The sequence below is a fragment of the Lactuca saligna genome, chromosome 2 (assembly GCF_052625555.1).
Source record: "Lactuca saligna cultivar CGN05327 chromosome 2, ASM5262555v1, whole genome shotgun sequence".
In the NCBI taxonomy this organism is placed as follows: domain Eukaryota; kingdom Viridiplantae; phylum Streptophyta; class Magnoliopsida; order Asterales; family Asteraceae; genus Lactuca; species Lactuca saligna.
In genome coordinates this window covers 32,061,377-32,084,702 of record NC_136418.1, presented here as the reverse complement: position 1 = coordinate 32,084,702, position 23,326 = coordinate 32,061,377, and positions in this window count along the sequence as shown.

Below are 23,326 nucleotides of genomic sequence, written 5' to 3'. Positions count from 1 at the left end.
GGATTTTCGTGAGTTGGAGAGAGAGAGGAAGAGAGTTTGTGTGTTAGGAGGGTGGAGTGTGAGAGAGAGTGAAGAGAGAAGTGGAAGAGTGTAGGAGAAGACTTAATGATTGAGTTTTGGGAAGAGAGAGCATGGGGAGAGGGGAGATGGCCGGATTTTTGAGGCATTAAAGGCCTACTCTCTCCTCAATTCAAATTTTATAAAAATCCCTCCTTAATTTTTATAAAAATCTAATTTTTATAAAAGTGATTCTTTAGGCAAATTTTGATTTATTTAAAAATCTTGTTTTTAGCTAATTAATTATGATTAATGCATGATAATTTATATTTCTATTTCATTGGTATAATCCATAATTTGATTAATAAAATTTGATATTAGGAAGTTTATAGCCAAATTTTATAAAGTTTTTAAGCTTTAAGATTTATAAATTTGGATTTTGGGCTCTTTAGGGTTTTTGGAATATTGTTTGATATTCACCATCATATTGAAGCATAATTAGAATATTTTAATTTATTTTTAGGGTTTTATACTCTTTTTCAATTGTAACAAAGTTTGAAGTTTCATTCTAATTATAGCGTTGGCATTTCCTATTGTAGTTAAGCAACTTACTAGAATTGTAAGTGTCAAGTATATTAGTCCTAGATCTTAGTTGGATCCTAGTTTATGCAAGAAGTTTGACCTAATCTATACTACTAGGCCATGGCATGTTGTGCATGAATGGTTTTTATAAAGATGCATGAGTCCGAGAATGACCTGAATTGACAGTTGTCACAGAAATGAACTCCTACATCTGATCATCCAACTGTTCTGCTCCAAAACTTGAGCCCGGGCCCTCACCATCACCAAAACCACCAATCGGTTTGCCATGAAGAATTACCATACTTAAAATAGACCATATAAACCATTAGAATACGCATTAAAATATATATCAAGGGATCTCTTGATCTACAAGCTTCCTGACTTCATTGCAGCTTTCCTTGACTCGAGTACCAATCTTCTACTTCTAGTAGTACGGGGCCATACTACCTTCCACATCTATTCATACTTTCCTCATGGATTTCCTTGAATATGCCAAGTCACTCTTTTATCCATACAATTACCCCTCATCAGGATAAGCCTCTCAAAACTAAATCTCTTCCAAGGTTTTCCTAGGGTAAGCACCACACCACTGTCCGCCATCAACTACAGAAGGAACTCCTACCGACACCCTCTAATTAGCTCCCGAATACAATTACATATCACCGATACATGATAATTATTCAAATGAAAGGTCTCACACTACAACAGTTGGACTCAAAAAAGAGCTGCATAATAGAGTTAAAACCTAACCTTCTAAAATTATTTTGTTTCTGCAATATATAACTTAAAATATTTGCTTACTAGTTAGCGGATGTCAGTGAGAACTCCTAAAAATCACATAGCAAGTAGCATTCGAGCACTGAGTAACCAGAACCAAGAATCACTTGATTAGGCCATGCTATCACTAACTGATCAGTACTAGCATGGAAGTCTACAAGCTAATACAACAAGCATAAAAAGGCATCTCTCATAGAATTCTATCATACAAATACTGAGCGAATCCTTAGCCCTAACTAGCATGCAATTAATAGATTCACAAATCAAATCATATCAAATAACATGTGTGGGTATTTTGGGAAAACTTACTTGAGCTTGATCAATTGCATGCACCATACCCTTTCTTGTATTAGAAAACCCATTTCTTTAAAAACATTTGTCTTTTTTTTTTGAATTTTTTTACCAAATGTTTCGTTTGAGTTCAAACACACCCAAGAGTATTTCTGAATCCCTCAAACTAAGGCTCTAATACCAACTTGTATTCATATAAATATTTATAAAATGGTAATCCAAAACATTGCCATACAACCAAAATGGATCAAACTGTATCACTGTATCATAAAATATTAGTGTAAATTACAAAGTGCAGAATAAGGTGCTATGTGCTCTGTAATCATCACGGGCTCTTCCCTTTCGAACCAGAAGTACCTGCAAGATAAACTAAAAACCGTAAGCATAAAGCTTAATGAGTTGCCCAAAATACCACCTACCATACATAATAAACACATATTAGGTCCGATAAAATCCCCGCACTATCACCATAAAATAACATCTGTTTAATAATTGGATTCTGACCTATAACTAAGATTCTAAATTAGGGTAAAAGACCATTTTACCCTTTACCTAAATTGGCCCAAGACCAAGGTCCAAACCAACTACTCAAAAGGCCTAATTCCAAAATGGTCATCCAAAGCCCAATTATGGCCCAATCTTCCAAATTGGGGCTAGATCGCTTCGTGGGCCTGCATCCAAAAGAACCCAATATAATAGCTTCAGCCCAAAAATAGAAGTTTGATGGCCTAAAAAGGCCCTAATCTCTTACGATCCAAACATCAGCTCAAAACCGAGTAGCCCAAATCTGAAGACCACCTGTTGAGGACAAAGAGCATAATTAGTTCTTACGCATAGCGTACACCCTCTAGGTCTAGTACACGTAGATTACTAGCTTGGTATGCCCAGCGTACTCCCAAATGGGTCAAAGCACTCCATTAAACACTTAATCCATTAAGACTTCAAGCCAAACTCTTAGATTTGATTCTATAACATTGTCACGTAAAGTTGGCAACTTTACACACATGCATGACCTATTGGGGCTTAAGAGCTCAAAAAGAGCTTTAAAAAGGTCTTAACATATACATGGTTCAAGATACACCTTAAAGCTTGCATTTTATGAACAAGGGTAGCAAAATAAGCCCATATGTAACACCAATACTTCTAGAGTGAGTCAAGAAGCTCATGAATCAGTCCAACGATTGAAAAAGCATAAATAAAAAATGATCAAGATGTGAGCTTTTTACCTCAAAAAGATTGCAAATGATGAGCTAACCTCGGATCTTGAAGCTCAAGAAACTTCTCTAAATGGTCATCTTCTTCTTCTATTTCACAAACCACCAACAAAAACTCTTTAAGGCTTAAACATCACTAAAACACACTAGGGTTTCGATTTATGAACAAAGGAAGGTGGAGGCTAGTTAAACATGACCAAATATGGCTATTATAAGGTTTAACTAGGGTGCAAAAACTAAAAATTAGGGTTTCGATTAAGCTCACGTAAGTGTACCATACGTGGATGGGATCCACAATCGTGATATTAGGCTAGTACGCTAAGCGTATCACCTAGTACGCCCTACATTCCAACTTAAGGACCAAAATGAAAATCTTTTGATTAAGAAGGGTTAAATGTGAAACATACCAAGCTCGAGTGTTACACATACGGTTAAAGCCTTCACTATTCATCTCATTCTCTCACTTGATGTTCATCAAACTTGGGTATTGCATCAAATAGATATATGCAATGTGTTCTAAAATGGTCGTCTCAATGAGATTGTCTTTATGGAGCAGCCACCCTATAACAACCTTGATCCATGTATATGGAAACAACCAACAAAATACAGATAATTTTTTTAAAAATACTTTCAAAACATACAATACGAATATCAAAATAGTCAAAAGTGTATCATAACAACATGTAACATCTCCAAAATACAGATATTTTTTTTTAAATTCATTTCATTCATAAGAAACTGATACCAAAGTATTCAAAAGAGTCACATTATATCATAATATTAGACTACAAATTCGAAAATCACTAGGTGCAGAAAAACATGGAGTGATGCAGTGCAATCAAGTCGGACCCTTCCCCTTCGAACTAGAAATACATGAAATAGAAACTGTAACATCCCGAATTCAGTGTGTCTCTCAAACCCTTCTCCTTTTCCTAAGTTGCCAAGTTAAACCCTTAATTGAATTGTTAGGCTTGTGTGTATGTTGGGCATACTGAAGAGTAGCGCTTACTTTGGACGTGGACTCACCTGGGTATGTTGGAGGTACCAAGGGTTACATGCGACGTAGCGAGCCTAGGTGTAAACTAATTTGGGGCTTGTGAACTATAAAAGGAACGTTATGGTCTTGACCTCAACCCCTATTTCAGTGAGTGAGACCCTAATAGAGATTCCTCCTTCGTTTCTAGCTAGTGTGTTGGTGTTCTAAGCTTCAAAGTGTCATTTCAAGGTGGTGGAAGAGAAGAAGAGGACATTTTGGAGGCTAGGAGTTGTGGACAAGAGTAGATCCGAGCTTTTCAGAGGTTGGAGCCTCTTCCTGAGGTAAAAAGCTCAAATCTTGACTTATCTTTTGTGTGGTGTGCTTCTTGGACCAATTTCTAGGGTTTTAGATCCCACGATGGATACTTTATGAGCAAATGGTTTCCATTGGCCTAGATCTATCATATTTCAGGACAAAATGAGTTGTATGTTCATAAAAATGCAATCTTGGACGTGGATATTAAGCAATGCATGTGATCTAAACCTTTTGAGGAGGAAGGAAAAGTGTTAGAGGGTGTAGGGACCTTTATAACAATGCAAAGGCTTAAAGGTTCGACTTTATGGGACAAGAGGTCTAGAAAGAGTTAAATCTGGGAGATGGATGACTGTCTTAACCGTTTAAGACCAAAAACCAAGGAAAGACTGAACTGAGACTTACGTTGGGTGTAACTCTCAGTACGCGCAGCATAAGGGGTTGAGACCCGGTTTGCGATTTGCCGACGTACGCCCCGCGTATAGAGAGGGTATGCACCGCGTACTGCCTTTTGTTGACTTCCGTTGACTTTTAGGGTTTTGGTCAAACCTTGGACTTTTAGGGTCAGGGAGGGGTAAAATGGTCTTTTACCCTTCCGTGGAAGTGTAGAGTGGATTTAATATTATTTATTTGAGAGTGTTGTTATTTGTTTAGATTAGAGCTAGATTAGTGTGTTCGAGTGCGAGATTATCCGAGACACCCGAGGTGAGTCTTCTCACCATACGTTACCTAGGGTGGTATATTTGTGTAGACCGGAGGGTCTTGTATGCTATGTGTATGTATGTGATTATGTGCAATGTGATATATGTATGCTATGTGATTGTAGAGACTGGACCGGAGGGTCGAACGATATAGACAGGACCAAAGGGTCCAACGATATAGACCAGGCTGAAGGGTCCAACGAGCCATGACCGTACCAGAGCGTCCAACGAGCTACGGGACTAGAAGGTCCCACTGAGACACATCGACCGGAGGGTCGTACTATAGCCTCGAGAGGCGTATGTGTTGTATGTGGTATTTTTGGGAACTAACTAAGGCTTGTGCTTACAGTGATTGTGTGATGTGTTTCAGGTACCAGTGAGGATCACAAGAAGGCACCAACATGACCAGTACACACTACCAAAGTTTCATATCTTTAATTTTGGGATGTGATTTTATGGAATTGTTATGTGAACATTGAGAATTGGAATCTTTTATGAATGAAATTGCGTTATTAAAAAGTGAAAAATTGTTTTAAATTTTACGTCGTTATAGAAACTGAAACTGAAAAACTATAAGAACAAAGCTTAGTGAGTTCCCGCAACATACCACATATTAGTCAAACATACTACACAAACATACTACACAAACATACTGAACAAAAATAATGCCAAGCATATCCGGGTGCTAGCCTGCCTCTTTGGTTTATTTCAACCGGATACTATCATGCATATCTAGGTGCTAACATACCCCTTCGATCTATCTCAACCGAATACTAGCAAGCATATTTGGGTGCTAACCTACCTCTTCGAGCTATCTCAATTGAATACTTGCAAGCATATATGGGGACTTAAGGTCCTTAAATATGGTGCAAACCCTAAAAACTACGGTTTGCTTCAGATGCGAGTAGTCTTGTAATGCCCGATTCTCAGGTACTAAATTAATTATGAATTTATTTAGTTTTAAGCCCTACTCGGCGAGTAAAGGTTGCCCTACTCGTCGAGTAGCGTTGATGCGGGATCGCGAAATTAGTGACCTACTCGCCTAGTCCATAAACAGACTCGACTAGTAGGAGCTGGCAGATGAAAACCTAAATCCCGGGGTTCTGCACTCTATTTAAGGACGCATAAGCCTCATTTGGCCTCCTTGCAGTCCTTGAACACTCATAGAAACCCTAACCCATGTGTTGTGTCATTCTTGTGCATTGTAAGTTTGGAAGGAGGGCTTTGATGGAGGAATAACTTGGAGAACAAGGGGATAGGAGCAAGGAAGGAGTGGAAATCCGAGATCTACCTCAGTTAGCATCCATTGAAGGTATCAAGTTGACATATCTATCTCTTTTCCTTCTAGACCTCATATGGTGGAGATCTAGGGCTTTTATGGTGTGAGTAAGGTGATATTGCAAGACATGAGCTAGATCTATAGTTGTAACTTCAGATCTAGCCCCTTCCCAAGTTCTAGAATCATAAAGTTCCTATCTTGGTTGTAGATGAGGCTCTCCTTGTTAATGAAACCCCATTAAGAGCTTAGATTTGGCATTAAGAACCTTTTTAGCCATGTATGCACGTAAAGTTTGCAACTTCACGTGAAAAGGCATGCCCTGAAAGCTTGGATCTACAATTTGGAGCCATTGCATGGCTTAAATGAGTCTGTATGGCTTAAGTACTGAAGGAACTCGGCGAGTTGCAAGGTCGACTCGGCAAAACATATGAAGATATTCGTGAACTCGACGAGTTGGATGAACAACTCGGCGAGTCCGATGAAGATTTCCATAGACTCGACGAGTTATATGAACAACTCGGCGAGTCGGATGAGTTTTACCCAAGTTAGGAATGTGTGTGTATCGACGTGTTGCTAGAAGGAAACTCGATGGATGGCCTTAGGGTCTCAATCGAGAATCATGGGAACTCGACCAGTCACCCCGGTGACTCGGCAAGTTGATAAGGACATCAAGGAACTCGACGAGTAGCCGAGGGTACTCGATGAGTTAAGGTCAACATGGACTGTTGACCTTGACTACAGACTTTGACTTTAACTAGGGTTAACTAGTTGGGTTATGAAGTACTCTGTGAGGATGAAGACTTATGAGCATGTTTGTACTATGGAAATAGGTGGTGGAGTCTTTGGCGAGTGATCGGAGAGTTGTGATTTATCTACCGAGCTGACATCTACGAGGTGAGTTATTCTCAATATACTAAGGGGTCTAAGGCACCAAGGCCATCTCATTTGATGTGTTACCTAGAGCGGTGTTAGATGTTGAGTATGTTTTAATGTTGCATGCTAGTGGTTATGCCAGTTAGGTAGGTCTATAGGACTACCTACGATATTATATGATTATCCAGGCTCGATTCTTGTGATTTATGTGTTTGTTACATGGGATGGGTTGAGGTTGTACTGCTTCGTGCGTTAGCCAACAAACCCTAGGAGCATTCCATTTACAAGCTGATGGAGACTCGTACTGTGGTGTTGGGGGCATTCAAGTTACGGGATAAGGGAGACTCGTACTGTGGGCTCGTGAGTATTACAGTCTGTAGGGCTGTGGACCCATTATATGTTGTTCTGTTCAGTTGTGATGATATGTTATCATGACATGGTTATGTGGACTGTATGTGTATCGGTATTTTGGGGGTAACTAACTAAGCTTTTGGGCTTACAGTTTAAGTTTATTGTTTCAGGTATACCAGGGGATCGCGACAAGGTGAAGGCGTGATTGTATAGCTCCTCTTGTAATGTTTATGTTTTTGGGAAAAACTCTGATAATTAATATTTTGAAAAGAAAGTTGTAATGTCTTGATGAACTTGACATGTTTCAAAAAGTTTAAATTGGTTTGAAAATTTGGATGTTGCGACTCCATGTACACACCATGTAGGCCCAACATATGTGGTTAATGATCAATGACCAAGTTGTAGTTAGTACGCTTAGCATACTCAATGAGTACGCCCCACGTACTAACCAAGGGTCTTAAATGAAAGAAATTTATACACTAGGGACAAAAAATGGAACTTACCATAAACTTCGATGTTAAAAATCTCCCCCACTTGAATCAGACTTTGTCTCCAAAGTCCGCTGCTCCAAATAACTCCAGATAATTCTCCCTCATCTCATCCTATGGCTCCCACGTCTACTCTAAACCTTACGGTAATGCCCTTACACCTTAAGTGGACCGATAACCTTGTTCTGCAAGGTTTACGTCTTCCTATAAAGGATTGCTACATGCCTTTCAATGTAGTTAAGGTGGTCATCCACCTGAATTTCCTCCAGTGGCACCACTGTGGAACCATCTGCCAAACATTTCCACAACTGCGAGACATGAAAAATATTGTGAATCTGAGTAAGCTCCTCCAGAAGTTCTAGTCGAGATGTCACCTAGCCACCCAGGCTATAACCCTGAAAGGACCGATGTACCTGGGGCCCAGCTTAGCCCACTACTTGAATCGGATGAAACCTTCCCAAGGTGGCACCTATATGAGGACCATATCCCAACCTGAAACTTCAAGTCTGGTCAATGTTTGTCAGCATAACATTTCTGCCAACACTAAGTTGTCTGAAGCCTGCCACGAACCTGATGAATCAGCTCGGTTGTCTTCAACACCACCTTGGTACTCCCCATATGTCGCTGATCGACCTCACCCCAACATATCGCGGTCCTTCATTTCCTCCCATAGAACAACTCAAAAGGAAGTCAATTAATAATGGTGTGGTAGATTTTGTTATATGAGAATTCCTCTAATGGAAGATACGTATCCCAGCTACCAATAAAATCTAAAATTCATGCCTACAACATATCCTCCAATGTTTGCATGGTCCACTAGCTCTGACCATCCATCCGTGGGTGAAAGTTCATGCTGAAATGCAGACGAGTACCCAGCTCATTGTGGAATCTCTTCTAAAATCTGGAAGTAATTCGAGTATCCCTATAAGAACCCATAGAAATCGGCACCCCATGCCGTGCTACGACCTCCCTAATGTATAGCTCAGCTTGCTTCTCTGCATAGACACTCTCCTGGACCAGGATAAAATGCAAACTCTTGGTTAATCATTCCATAATGACCTAAATCGAATCCACATTACGAGTAGTCTGGGGAATCTTCATAGCTTTCTTCATAGCCTCGACCTAAGCCTTATGAATCCGCTCTATAAGCGAAAGAATCACTGTCATCCTCAGAGTGACATCCCTGATCAAAGTCGTAGCTGCCTTGCGGCTAAGAGCATCATCAACCACATTAGCCTTCCCCGGATGGTAAAGGATCTCCCAATCATAATCCTTCACCACATCCAACCGCCAACGTTGTCTCATGATCATATTAGACTGATCCATCAAGTACCTTAGGATATTTTGATCAGTGTACCCCATAAAGATAATGTCACTAAATCTTGAGGGAGAAAACAACAGCCCCCAACTCCAAATCGTGTATCGGATAGTTCACCTCATGAGACTTCAGCTCCCTCAAGGCGTAAGCAAAAACGCAACCCCTCTGCATCAAAAGTGCTTCCAATCTCGAGATAGACACGTCACAATAGACCACAAAATCCTCAATACCCTTTGGCAGGGTCAAAATCGACACCTCGCATAACCTTTTCCTTAGTGTCTCAAAAGTTGCTTGCTGCTCAGTCCCCTAACTAAATGTGGTTGTCTTCTTTGACAACCGAGTCAATTGAACTGCTATCGTGGAGAAATCTTGGATGAATCTCTGATAGTAATCTGCTACCAAAGGAAACTTGGAATCTCGGATGGAGACGTTGGAACCTCCCACCTCATCACGGTGTCCACCTTGGCCGGATAGACCAAAACACTGTCGTTGTTGACAAGGTGCCCCAGAAATTGCACCTTGTGCAACCAGACTTGCACTTGGAGAAGTTCACATACAACCTCTCCCTCTTCAGGGTGTCCAACACCTCTTGCAAGTGCTCTTCATGCCACTCCTACATCTTAGAATAGACCAGGATATCATCAATGAATACAATCACGGACCAATCTAACATCGGTCGACACATGCGGTTCGTGAGGTCTATGAACGCAGCTGGAGCATTGATGAGCCTGAAAGGCATCACCATAAACTCGTAGTGAACATAGCAAGTTTGGAAGTTCGTCGTCTGTGCATCGTTCACTCTAACCCTCATCTGATGACAACCCGAATGCAAATCAATTTAGGAAAACCAAGACGCAACTTGAAGTTGCTCAAACAAATCATCAATCCTTTGTAGTGGATAACGACTCTTCACCATTTGCTTATTCAACTTCTGGTAGTCAATACACATATGATGTAACCCGTCTTTCTTTACAAATAGGTTCGGTGCACTCTAAGGCGAAGTACTCAGTTAGATGATTCCCTTGTCTAACAGCTCCTGCAGCTGTGTAGACTACTCCTGCATCCTTAGTGGAGCCAATCAATATGGTGGCTTAGTTATTGGAGTCGCACCAAGAACCAAATCAATCAGGAACTCCACTTGCCTCTTCGGAGGCACCCCAAGTAAGTCCTCCAGAAACAAATCCAGGTACTCCCACACCATTGGTACATCATCAACTATCGCCATACCTTACTCCTGTGCTACCATAACATAGGCAACGAACCCAGAGAAACCCTAATAGAGGTAACGTCAGGCCCTAGCGGCTGAGCATAGGACCAGCCCATACTGAGCGCCCTTTCCATGAACCACTAACTCTCTCCTACTTGAGGTCCGAACATAGACCAACTGGCGCTCAAAATCACTCATTTCCATATTGGTGCTCAAAAAATACATCCCCACTATAACCTTGTTCCCGCAAAGAGGAATGGGAACCAAGTCAATCGAATAATGCTACCTAAGCATCCCAAAAACATAATACCAATGAAACCTCGATATTTAGACGGATCGATCATTCGTAATCTTAGCATTTAATGGATGATCTAGCTCACTCGGAGATCAGACAAACCTCTTGTTGAGCTCAAGACATACGAAAGATCGTGTAGCCCGCGAACCAAATAATAAAAAAAGTAGGGATACCGTTCACAAGGAATGATCCTAAAACAAAACTGTCACACCCCCAAACCGAATTGGCAGAGACATTCGGGGGCGAAGGACATCATGTACAATATCATAACTATTCACAATAGTAAACAAGAAACAACATCATCCATTGCATTAATAGTATAATTAAATACAAGTTTGTTTTGTGTAATAATAATAAGACACCAAAAATGAATAATCAAAACATAAGACGAGTCTGGAAGTGCTCCGTCATCTCAAAACCTGTCATTGGTACCTGTCTACTAGTGACCTGAGAATACAAGTTATTTTGAAAGAGAGGATCAGCATTTAAGTTGGTGAGTTCATAAGTATTTAGTGCCAAATGTTGTATAAGTTTGAAGAAAGTGTTTGTAAATGTTTATCGTAAATGTTTGTAAGTGTTTGTAGTCAATGTTTATATCTCCTAGAAAATCCTATATTTTCTACTATAAATGTAGACTTCTACCAAGGCTCGAATGTTCTAAATGTTTATTATTTGTAAAATTGAATGTTTTTCCGAAGTATGACTATCATTATCAAAATATAGTTTTACATTATCGTTTATGTGAGGAGATCACAAAGTGAATTCAATGGGAAAAATAATGATGTACTGTAGTATTGTATAAAGTAACTACTATTTTACTAACAAAATTAAATCAATTGTTAATTAAGGTATAATGTGATATGATTGGAACCATACTTGATCGACTAGTAGAAAACATAACGCTCGAAGACGTCAAAATGTTATGACATTCGTCACTCGTAGACCTGCATGTCCCACTGTAGCTAGCAGCATGGTGTAGGCTGCTCAATCTAGTATAGATCTATACACAAATTCACGCTCTCCCTCCAAGAGACTCTGGTTACAAAACTTGACACAACAGTATGATGCCATGCCACGAAGTAGTAGCTCACATTAATGTTATAGTATTCTTATATTTGTAACGTATGTTCTCTCTATCGTAGTGTATTGTATGTTCTCTTCGTATAGTATATACTATGTTCTCTTTGTATAGTGTATAGTATGTTCCTCCTTGTTTCTCATTTTAGTATGTTCTTTTTGTTTCTCGTTATAGTATGTTTAAACTGACTCATGTATGTTTCATTGTACTAGAAATAGTGAGTAGCAATCTCCTAAACTATACCTATTATAGTTTACTTAGTACTGGTTTTTGAATGATTGGGTATGTTTGTACACCTTTGTTATCCAAAGGCATTGAACTAATGTAAGAACTTTTATATCTATACATATATAAATAGTATATATAACTAAGACTCAAATGACATTCGGAAAAACAACCGATACCATAAGTCCACAACCAAACACGAAACAGGAAATAAAACGAGTTATTAGTCCTAAGCCCTTTCAATCTTATTTATTAACTATATCTGTATAGACATGATTTTGGCAATATATAAGTTTAAAAGAGTTTGATAAAGATTTTTTAGCACGTAAAAGAGTTTGATAAAATGTTTTGAAATAGTTGTTTGATAACACAGTTTTGAAGTATAAGAAATCCATCTGTTTGATAGTTATAGTTCACATGTGATTGATATAATAACTATAATGTTTCAACTTGTATCCCCCCCCTCCATAAAAGCATTTAAAATCATTTAAAAGGTAAATTAGGGGTATGAACTCACTTGTAGTGAGTGATTCGAATGCAAGATCGATTGTAGGATGCTAAGTGTCAAGTGAAGTCTTGAGCAAAAATGGATCCTAATAAGCATATAAAGACATATATATATATATATATATATATATATATATATATATGGATACAATTAGTGTAAAAGTAACTAACCATGTAAGGAAACCACCTTAGGGACTAGGAAACACTGATATTGAAGTGTTACAATCGCATAGGATTGCATCAAAGGGGTTTACGGCCACACTAAGGTATGTATGGCCAGTATGTGTACGGACCTTGTGGTATATGGTCATGGTGTGTACGACCATGTAGTGCACGACCGTACACCCATGGAAAATCTTTTAAAACAGGGTGTTTCATGGCCCTAACTAGCATCCACTTAGTGTTCAAGGTCCTATGTTGGGACATGTGGTGTGTTTGAGGCCTAAACATGCTCTAGACAAGGGTTTACGTCCATATGATGAGTGCATGGCCGTACACCCTTGGTGTTCATGCATTTGATGATGATTTAAGGCTAGAAATCGAGTGTTTCTTAATCCTAACTAGGAGATTGAAGGGATAGTTACACTTTTGAGGGTCTTTATGGGGTTCACAAACACCAAGAACAAGTATGTGTTCTTGGTGAAAGGTGAGATTTTGGAAAATCTAGTTAAAAGGAGACATGTCATGGATGAAACATGGATCTTCACTAGACAATTCAATGAATCAACTAATCAAATGGAAGGAATACTTACTTATTTGAAGATCAAGGTGAAGAACTTGATGATAGTTGAGAGAAAATCCGGTTTTATTGGCTTGGAAGTGTGAAAAAGTGAAGGAAAAAGGAGGGAAAACTTATATAAGGACATGAGTTCACGACCATGAGGGGGTGTATGGTTGTACACCCATGTCTATGGTCGTACACTCCTCTTGAAGGAGTGTTTGGCCCGAATGCTACCCTATGGCTTGAGATAACTCATCCCTATACCCAAAACTTGATTGTACTAAGCTTAGAACACTCAAACAGACCCTAAACAATGCTAAAAGATAGCAGAAATGAGTCTCACTTTGATTGAATTGAATGGCATGTACAAGATAGAAATTTCGGGTTGTCCCCAAAACACAAAAGATATAAGAAACAAAATCAACATAATTGAAGAGTTAAGGAGAATAGACATATCCGTCAACACATCTGGTGCAACAAGCGCCTCCTCGGTGATCAACTCAAAAGCCTAACACCTCATCACATAAGCATCCTCCTTGCCCTGGGGTCCATCTTTAATCTGAAGGATCACAGGGCTAGTCATGGCCTCAATGTCTGGGGCTACAAAAGCATGGACGAACACCTCATACCAATCTCGGCATCGCTCTCTCAAACATCCTGTAGTAAATGTCACACTCCAAACTGGAACAACGTAAAAGTTTGGGGGCAGAGGATGTCATGTCAAGTATCACAACAAATGCATTATAGTAACAAACATACAACAACCATTGCATTAATAATGTATATGTTTTTACATAAGTATTCATACATTAGATATACGACCAAAAAAGGAGGTATAGTAAAAGAAAAAAGACGCAACACGACTAGGCTACCCTCTTTGAAGCTTTGGGAGTATACCTGTCTACTGGATTTCCTGAGAATACAAGTTATTTTGAAAGAGAGGATCAACATTTAAGCTGGTGAGTTCATAATTATTAGATATGCCTGCTTTAGTTTTAAGAAAGTGACTGAGTAAGTTCCAGAAAGTCCTATACTCTCTACTTTACAACTGAAAAAGGTGTTTTAATTCCATAAAACCATTCTGTTATGTTTATGAAAAGTAATTTCAATCCCATAAAACCGTTCTGTTCGTTTTGTGAAAATTGATTAATGTAGTTGTATTTCTTAAAAGTACACTACTGGTGTAATTACTACCCTATTATTAAACTGGTTAATTTGGGTTAAAATGTGATAAAGTTGTAACCATACCAATAGACTAGAATGAACACGACGAGCTTCTGGCATCGAAAATGGATATGTGACATTTGTCACCCGTAGACCGATAGGTCCGAGTATAGCTAGCACTGAGGTGTGGGATTGCCAGTCCCGTATAGATCTACACACACAACGTCTGTTCTCCCTCCAGGAGACTCTGGTTACAAGAGTGTGACATAGCAAGTATATTGCTATGTTGTGAAAACATACCATCACATTTTGGTTTAAGTAAAGACCGAATTATATCGTTTACTTAACAAAGTAGTTTAAACCTTGTATACTTATCTAGGACGTAAATTTCTCATTTGTTTCATAAATTATACCTATTATAATTTATATGTTCTATATGTTTAAGATGATCTCTCATAGATGAACACCTTTGCTCAGAATGATACAAAGGTAATGGTAACGACATAAGTAACCTTTTATATTCATATATATAACATATATATATATATATATATATATATATATATATATATATATATATATATATATATAATTAAGAAGGAAATGACCTTCGGACAAATAACACCACCTTAAGCCCACATCATAACATGGAAAAGGAAATAAGGCAATTCCTTAGTCCTAAGCCCTTTAAGTCTTATATATATATATATATATATATATATATATATACATATATATATATATATATATACATATATATATATATATATATATATATATATTAACATGATTTTGACAATTATAAGTTTAAAAAGTTATAAAAACATTTAAAAGAGTTTAACGGTATTCTAAAAAGAGTTTATGTTACTTTTAAAAGAGTTTTCATGACTTTAGATCATTATGGAAATATTTCGTAATCCTTTATGGTAAAAAATTAATGAAAAGCATAAGGAAATCTTTTATGTGATTGGTATCACATGTAACTATTAACAAAATTAGATTGTGTTCAACTTGTATTCCCCCCCACCCCCCCAAAAAATGTATCACCATAAAAATTTGAACAATTTTTCACTTTTGAAAAACCATGAAATATAGTTTGCATTCATAAATAAAAACATTGTATCAGTAAAAAACCCCAAGATCGAAATATTTAAACTCCAGTATGCGTGTGTACGAGTCATGTCGGCGCCTTCCCACGATCATCGCTAGTACCTGAAACACATAACACATAACACTATAAGCATAAATGCTTAGTGAGTTCCCCAAAATACCATAAATATCACACACGCCTTTCCAGGGTATAGGACCTTCCGATCCAAGTGTCTCAGGGGATTTCCATCCCAGACTTGGTTGACCTTCACGGTCCGTATCATCTTGACCTTCCGGCCCATATCATGCTCATATCACATAACATATCACATATAACTTACATCGTATATACATCATACACATAAGACCCTTTAGTCACATATAATTACCCCATCGCGTAGGCATAGTGAGAAGACTCACCTCAGATGTCTCGTAAATCTCTGACTCGGTAGAAGTATTGCCTAGCCTACGCCTATTCATACAAAGTAAATACCCTCAAAAACATAACACTCGAGGCTAGACTAGACCCTCTGTTGTCACCCTCATAAGGGTAAAAGACTATTTTACCCCCCCACTTGACTCAAGGACCCCATTGTTGACCAAACCCTAAAAGTCAACAAAAGTCAACGGTCAACTTTGACCCAACTCGCCAAGTGCACTCCGGTGACTCGGCAAGTACACACATGTCCACTAACTCTCTGTCCCGCTTGGTACGTTGAATCCTATCCTATGCTCGACGAGTCACACCTAGCATGAATCGCGGGGCTACACCGACTCAACTCGTTGAGTCTCAAGAACAACTCGGCGAGTACCACCTTGAAATCCAGTCTTTTAACCCCCTTTTGACTCACTGAGTTATCCCTAACTCGGAAAGTCTATGCACTGAGTGACCTGCATGGACCTTAACCCTACTCGCCGATTCCCAAGAACAACTCGGTGAGTTCATGCCATGCACAAACTCTATTGATCTCCTGTGGTCAGATATGTTCCCCTAATCCATAGATCTTGCCTTCCCAAGCATAAATGTCACGTAAAGTCTGAATCTTGATTCTTATAACTCAACCAATAAGCATCAAATGATGATTTTGTCCCAAATACCTTAACCCAAGGTCATGACCTCCATTGTTCTCCATAAAGCTTGAATAATAAGGCTCTCTGGACCTTTTTGGGTCCAGGTACAAAGCCTAATCTCCAGAAGGGACTAGTTGGACCTCAATCAACTTATTCAAGGGTACAAGAAACCCTGAAACCACATACCCTTCCCCAAACAGAAGAAGAGTCGAAATAATACCTCAAATGAATGATCTTAGCTTTTAGTCCTTAGAATAGCAACCTTACTTGCTTTCCCTTGGCTAGAACCTCCTTTTTCTTACTAAATGACACCATAAAGTGTTGGATAAGGTGTCTAAGTCCATAACTTATTTGGTATATACTTCACCCGACCTGGCATGGTCCATTTGGGTTGCATTTCATCCAAACGATTTATGGATAATTTTATGAGAATTGTATACTTACGATTTATTAATATATTAAAATTCATAATATATTAATATGAATTCATGTTATTTAATTAGTTTTAGTCTTAAATTAATTATGAATTAATTTAGAGATTAAAAAGAAGACTGATTAAATTATGGGCTATTATATTTTGTATAGTGTGGGCTAATACTCATTTGTTAATGGGCAAAGCTAATATGGAAGTCCATGGATGATCCATGGAGCTTTTAACCCATGGATCCTTGGAAAGGAAAAGACATGGGTTATTAGGGTTTCACCCTAACCATGTACACTATATAAAGAAGCATGTGATGCAAGAAATGACGCACTAGTTGTGTGAGACTTAGTGGTGGCCGATTTCATAAGAAAGTATACTACTCTCTCAAAGTTTTCCAAGTGTTTGTGGTGATTTGTGATTCCATTTGAGGCATTCACACTATTGGTGCTTGGCTTTCATACTCAAAGCAATCAACCACTATCAAAAGGTATGTACTTCTACTAGCAATTTTATGATTCATAATTCTTATGCTATGCTAGTTAGGAAGAAATCTTGAAAATTATTTTGTGCATGTATTTTAGAAGAAAACATAGATCCAAGGTTTATAGGGTTGCATGCACACCATAGGAGTGTTAGAATGCTCAAAACTCAACAGTGGTATCAGAGCCTAGGCTTGTTTTCTTGAATACTTGATGCAAATTGCTGAAAATCGAAGTTTATGTGCTGTCTGCAAAGCAGACTCGCTGAGTTCATGAAGGGACTCGACGAGTACAAGACAAAAATCATCCAACTCGGCGAGTTGGTTCATGCACTCGACGAGTTGGGACCAGACAACATATCTTCGAGTTTTGGTGCTGGAATTGGTCTAGAATCATTGCCTTAAACTGTTTTGGTCTTATAAAACCTGTTTTTGATGTGGTAATGATGATGGTGCACCAATTTCAAAGTTATAATCAAAATTTCAAGTTTATATGTGTTCATATGATTCCTGAAATTGTTGATGTGGATGTTCATGTTCATATGAGTTTTGTTAGATCATAGGAATTATTTGCAAATTGTTTGTTATTTAATTCTTGATCTTAATGTGTTTTAATGGAATTCATAATTTGTCCTCAAGTTATGGAATAATTCCAAAAGTTTTTTCTTTTAAATGTTTTTTAATAAGTCATAAGTTACACTTTTGAAGAGTTTTTCTAATAAATGCTTTTATGGACTTCATAACTTTTCCTCAAGTTATGGATTTCCGAGAGACTCTTCATTAAAAGTTTTAAACATTTAATTAAAACTCATAAGTTATGAATATCCAAAAGTTTATGAATTGTTCAAAACATGCCCTCAACTTTTGGAATTTGTAAAGTCTCACACAAACTTTAATTCCAAACCCTTAGAGTTTTAAAAGATAAAATTCAACACTTACACTATTTATAACATTAATGGTTAATTATTATATATATGTATAAGAACAAGTCGTTTTACCGTTAGTAGGCCTCATTCACGAAGCCGGTTTATAAGGTGGGTATAAGGTTGTTGCCTATAAAATGGCAACTTAATGGGTGTCCACTCTCACCCACCGCTTGCTTGACTGGTGGAGGGTCATTAGCCGAACGGGTAAGACAAGGACTTATAAATTATCATTAAGTATGATGAATATTATAAAGTAACTAAATGTTTTATTTAATTCCCAATCTTAGTTACTTTAGGAAAAATGTGAATTTGGTGCTAGCCCATGGAATTCAGACTTTGTACCTTACCAAGTCGTTGGTGGAGCGTGTGTGGTTAACCGTCACACTAACTTGGACTAGTAAAGATCACGGAGGGTGACTTAATGTTTGTCATAGATCAATAGAGCGTGTGTGGTTAACCGACACATTGATTAAGTGATAATATTAAGGGTACGAAGTGAATTGGTATGGTTATTCACACCTTGTTTTGTGATCCTCGGCATCTCAGTCACAAAATTTGAGAGGGCACACTCGAGATTGAAACATACCATTGAAAAGTTTAATGAATCTCAAAAGATCTAGTAATTACAAATCCAATTAAAACCTAATAAATTATTTCGTTTTTCATGGTGGAAATTGGTGAATCGTCATTCCCCTACCTTCAAATATTTTATGGCTTGGATTACGGCATCCCTCTTCCAAATTATAAAATATTGTGTCGGGTCCTAGCCTTAATATTTCATATTGGGTGTTATATTAAGGATTTTGAATCAACTAACTTGATTTTCTCCCAAAAGATGTCTGGTTCAGACAACTATGATCTTCCCAAATCTCTTGAAGATGGTGTCCCTCAACATCATGCTTCACTTCCTCCACCTCCTCCAATTATTCTCCCTCACCCACAAGTTCTTGAAAAGTTTAAAGTCACTCAATCCCTATTGGAAAGCATAGTCTATGTGTGCTCACATCTTGGAGATAAAGTCACATATTGACAAGCTGGGAGAGTTGGGTGTCAAAGTCTCATTAAAATTGGATGTTCAATCACTTTCTTAGTAACATAGTGAGTCTCTTTGGGACTACTATGAGACAGACTATGACACGAGCCTTAATGATCTTATCTATTTGCTCAGTGCTGCAGATTCAACAATGATTTGGAACACTAGCAAAGCAAATTTTATTAGAAGATCAACTTCCCAAACCTTAAATGGACATTGGCAATGGTAGCATTGGATATCTAGAAAAGCATTTCTCTTCCCAATGGAAAGGGATCGGCTATAGTCAACTCGGTTGACCAAATGGTAAAGAGAAAGGCTAAGTCTGAGATAGTCTCATGTGCCATTACCAAAGGGTCTATATGTTTTATTGCCAAAGGGAGGTACACTGATTGCGAAGCTGCCATATTTACCTGAAAGATCATAAGATTGATCAAGTCAAAAAGTTTGACTCTACTTCAGTTAAAGTCTACTGACTAACTATATTAAGTTCCTAGTTGGAGATTCTTATTACATAATGTGAATGGGTCACATGTTGATGTTTTTAAGAATCAAAGAAAAGATAGGATGCTTAAAGTAAGTATATGTTGATTCTGATTGCGAAGTTGGGTTTCGATCGCATGGTTCGGTGATCAGAATTTTGAGATGTTGCTTAAGAGTTCTAATATATTGCTTATGAATAGATAACAACAAGGTTTTCATGTGGATTGTAAGGATATATTTTTCCGCAAAGTTTTAAAATAAAAGAAAAAAAGGGTTTTAATTTTATTTATTTTAAAAATATCCTTACAATGACATCTGTGGAAAATTGTTGCTTATATATTTCCAGTAATAGCAATATTGGAAAGTGGATTTGATTCTTTCATTTGTGGTAGTGTCTGAATTTATGAAATGAAGAAAGTTTTTCATCACCCAAGTTTCAATTGGATAGAAACTTGGAATCATACAAGTTGTATTGTATGATGAATGAGAATTTTCATCTTTGAAAATTAAGACTAATTCTTTGATCACATGTATATGTGAGTCAATTGAAGGACTAAGGAATTAGGTACACTAGGTGTGCGCTGGTCAAGGTCCACCACAAAGATTGATTTGTCAAGATTTACTAAAGATTAGTAAATATGATTATACTTATAAGGTTAAGTATAATTGTGTAACATTGGAAAGGTTACAATGTATGACAAAACAAATGAGAAGAATCAAATTAGGCAGAAAGATAAAAGTTTCTCAAATCTGAAAGGATGGGAGAGTACTTTAGTATCATATTTCATGATCATCTTAATGATTATGAAACCATATAACAAATTCATACTCTAAGGATGTCTTAGTGCATTGTTATGGCTAAGAAGAGAGGTCATGAATTGTTGGATTGGTTAAAATCAAGAAGATGAGTCATACTTCGTTCTAAAACAATTCTTAGAGTCATACTCCAAGATTGTAACCTTGAGTGACATAAAGGAAGATTTATTAACACTAGTCAAATGTAAGAGTAAAATGTTTTCTACTCTTGTACTTTTGAGATTGGTAAGTTGTGATGTCTTGGATGAGACAAAGACCAACTAAGACCAATTGTGTGAAGTGTTAGTCTTGATAAGAATCCGCACTATCCCTTGAATATTTGTTTTGTCAAGGAATGGTTCTTGACTGGGGAAACTTATATGTCAAGGGGACAGTGGGAGCCTTAAAGATGCTGAAAGAGTTTCAAGATTTAATCAAGAGTAAAACCTGTAATTTATCACTAGCACACGACTTAAGGTTTGAAAACTATCGTGTTGACATAATTCTTATTTCTGTACCTACATCAAATAAGTTGAATTTGCATGTGAGTTATCAGAGTTCAACTTGGAAGCATTGGTAGGCCTTGTGCTACCAAGGTGGCAAGAAACTAAGTTGAACAAGTTTAATCCATGTAAGGCTGAATTTGTCACTAACCTTATCTTGCGATGATGGTGAGGAAACGCTTTCACTAAGTAGATTTTACGTAGATATCAATTGTGTTATTTGCATTTTCAAAAGTCGTTAGTGGAGCGCGTGTGGTTCACCGGCACACTAACATGGACTTGTGAGAAATGGAAACAATCTAAACAATTAAGACTATGATTACGGTATCCCTTTTCATAGTTCTGAAAATTGTTTAGATACACATGTGAGCTATCTAAGAAAGGGTGTATGAATCTAAATTTCAGAAGTCCAGCAGATTTCTGGAAATATGTCAGAGCTAGTGAGAGCATAAGTGTTATGCTGATAATCATAATGTTAGTGGGAGCATGATTATTACGTTTAGTGTTGCAAGTTAGCAATGTTAATTATAGAAAACAAAGTTTGTATTCGTCAAGTTGCAGGGGTTGAAAAGTTGTTTTGCTATAATTAAAGGAGAGGAAATTATACATCATTTCAATTCTAAAGCTTATATTGAGATTTTAATCATCTTTAGTCAAGAATATATATATATATATATATATATATATATATATATATATATATATATATATATATATATGAATTTTATGTTGGAATGGTTCAACTTGAAGAAATTCTATATATATTGCGTTTTCAAAATTCGATTATGATTACGGCATCCGTCTTCATAGTTAAATTTTGAAAACATGACAAATAAAAAATATTGTAGCAAAAGAATGGTCTAGTATCATGTCTTTATGTCAAACATCATGAATCGTGTCCCATATGCTTCATACATAGGATCGATTGCATGTGCTATAATATTAATCTTTTCTAAATTTTCCAAATGCTTAAGGAATTGAGAAGGGAAAAGTCTAGAACTGGATATGACTAAAGTGATTAAGCAATTGTCGAGGACAATCTAAGGTTTGCCAAAGATTGGTTGCTCAGGGAAAGTTGGAAGTATGATGTAAGTTGTTAGAAAGGACCGTATTGACATGTTCTGAAAAGAAGTAACTCTTGTTCGGAAGTGATAGTCAAAATGGGACTATGGAAATGTCTCCATAGGTGGAAGTTATTCAATCTATGTAAGATTAGAAAACCTTAATGAAAGAAGGATGTTCAAAGCAATGTACTTTGAATATGAGACTTCCATTCCATAGAAGTTGACCTTCTTTGGAATACTCTATAATGACTGGTGACAAGGTTTTGGTGACTTTGTGAATAATCATTACAAGAGGAAGATTGCATAAAAGTTTAAAATCTAATAGATTTTTGGTAAATGATAGGAATCGGGGATTCTCATAATTACAATAAGGATTTAGGATTGTGAAATGAGCAACATTGGAATCATGTTCAATTGATCTACTTCATAAAGTAAAGATCATAGACAAACATAGTGTGCATACTTGAAATATGGCATAACTATTGTTTAGAAAAACAAAGTGTACATGCTAGGAGCATGGGATAACTATTGTTTTTATTCAAGTCTTAAGTTGATTGTTTGAAACATTATACAATGAATAATGTGTAATCAATATGGTGATAAATAAAAGGTGGTTCTACTTATATTCAAAAGGGTTCTGAGACCATATTAGATTCGATTATTATTGTGTTTCACTTTGCATGTTTTCACTTCCAAAATAGCTAGGTTATTCTTTCCGAATGACTAAGTTATTTAAACACTCCACAGTCGTTCATATGTTGGAAGTAGGTATGAATTAAGACTGTCATGAATCGAGTTTGTAGATGGATAAATGGGTTTAGTCATAGCAATGGTTGCTACAACATTCATGAGTGCTCATAAGTTATGAGTATTGGATTAAACCGACGCTCACTTGTATCACTTCATGGAATTTATATCGAGTGATCGTGATATGGTAATATCATATAAGTCTTCAAACCTAGAGATATGAGTCGAAGTTTATCTGTTCCTTCTAGAAATAGAAGCAATATCTGGGCGCCTCGATGATTTTTTTGTGACCTATGTACCGGCCGGTCAGAACTAAATTGATGTGTTCGATTAAGTTCTTTGTCAAAAAAATCAAAAATC